This window comes from Cydia fagiglandana, chromosome 2 (assembly GCF_963556715.1).
Source record: "Cydia fagiglandana chromosome 2, ilCydFagi1.1, whole genome shotgun sequence".
NCBI classification, from domain to species: domain Eukaryota; kingdom Metazoa; phylum Arthropoda; class Insecta; order Lepidoptera; family Tortricidae; genus Cydia; species Cydia fagiglandana.
The window spans coordinates 21,019,098-21,021,120 of record NC_085933.1 but is presented as its reverse complement, the minus strand read 5'-3'; positions in this window follow the sequence as shown (position 1 = coordinate 21,021,120).

The window sequence follows — 2,023 nt, the reverse complement described above, 5'->3', positions numbered from 1 at the left end:
TAGTACCTATCTTATTTTATTCAGTACTTTTTTTTTATTTATCTTAGATCTTAGGTTAGGGTTTTACAATGTGAATATAAAATGACAATATAAAAACACTTACAAAACATTACAAAAAATATATAAACATTATAAAAAATTTAACCTAGGGTGCTGCCGGCAGGGGCAAGGCCCAGGCTGCCGGCGCGGCGGTCAGGGCCGTAGAGTGAGGAACCGTCGTACTAAGTATACCCGCTGTGTCCAAAATTACCGCCGTCTGCATCTGACCCTATAGTTCGTTTTTTTAGCATTAGAAATAAGGTAAACAATCTTAATGTGTCTTTTAATTGAAAAACATATTTTAAAAATAAGTTACGGCAAATATGTTCCTCCTCAGTCGTTCACTCTTGACAGAGTGGTCGTGGTTGTATGATGAGACGTATCTATTGTGGATAACGCAGCCCTCGCAATGTGCCTCCATTTGCCACGGTCTTCGGCGTTACGGGAACATTGGACTATGGTGGTTTGTGTCGCAGATTTTATCAGGTCTGTCCAGCGCGTAGGTGACCGACCTCGTGACCGCTTGCCTTCAACTCGTCCCTGGACAACGAGACGTTCCATGGAGTTTTGGTTTCGTGTAACGTGCCCGAAGTATTTGAGGATTCGTATTTGAACAGTCGACGATAATCTCTCCTTCACTTTGAGTTCTTCCAAGATCGAAACATTGGTCGGCAAATATGTAGCAATTATGAATCGAATACGATCATTTATGTTCTTCTGCTTTCATAAGTAATAGTTTTTGATTTTTAAAAAGCGTTTTTCAATTAAAAGACATGTCAAGATCACTTTCCTTCTTGCATGTTCTTTCTAATGCTAAAAAAAACGAACTATAGATCCAACCACCCAGCGAGAGTCTCTCTAGGTGTTGGTTGAGACTCTTCGCTATGAGACCGTTCGCTGACACACTATAGGAACAATGATCGTCGACTCAACATCCCACATGGCGGTTATCTCGTGAGCCAACTCTAGGCAGTAAGTACTTTATTATTATTATTTTGAATACCTAAGCTAATTCATTTATTAATAATGATTCAGGTAGGTATGTAATCCAAAAGAGCAACATACAAAAACCTGAATCATAGTCCAGAACTCGGTCGAAGTTAAGTTTTGAATGTTTTGATAACTCAACAGAATTTTAAATGTCTAACAACAGAGTTTTGAAAAATAATAATTGAATGAAAATTATTAAGAAGTGTGAGTGATATAAGATAAACTTCCAAAACGACTTATACGATTATATGATCTTCACAACTATATTTGCAGTGCATATTAAGAATAATTATATACACGCTAATAAAACCTAATTTAGTACTTGTTATGCGTTTTTCATTCGTCTTTATTTATAGTTACGTATTTCACAAGTGTATCATAATAAACCTTACTATATCCGGAATGCCAAGTGAAACAACTCGTGTAATTTTCATATTAACGCCTAATAATGTCCTAACACGTACACTTGTTAGTTTAGGGGGCCGATTCTATTTTATTATTTTGATACGACCGTGAGTCGTGTTATCAGGCATCTCACGCGCACGAATAAATACGAGCGAGATGCCTTTTAAAACGACATTTGATAGCATTTCATAAGTACCAATCCGGCGTTAGCAGAACACGCTCCTACATAATAAATAATAGTACAGAAGGTTCACTCTGACAAATCACGTCTATTACGACAGGTATGACCGCTAGGTGGCGCAAGCGCGAGCAGGCGTCCGTTCCGTAACGGTGCGCGGCAACTACTACTGCTTGACACCAAAAATGGTGTTGGCGCATGTACTTGTAGCGAAGCGACGAAATCGCGGAGTGACCCACGCCTGACTGCTCTGATTAGTGCAGCGGCTCACGCTGGCTCGAGGTCGAAGCAAACTGAGATGAAACCATATTAAATAGGGAAAACTGAATCGGCCTACAGTTCTCCCTCCATACGTCAATGCGTAAAGTACAAGATTGACCACATCCTTTTCGTTGCTAGTTTGGCTAACAG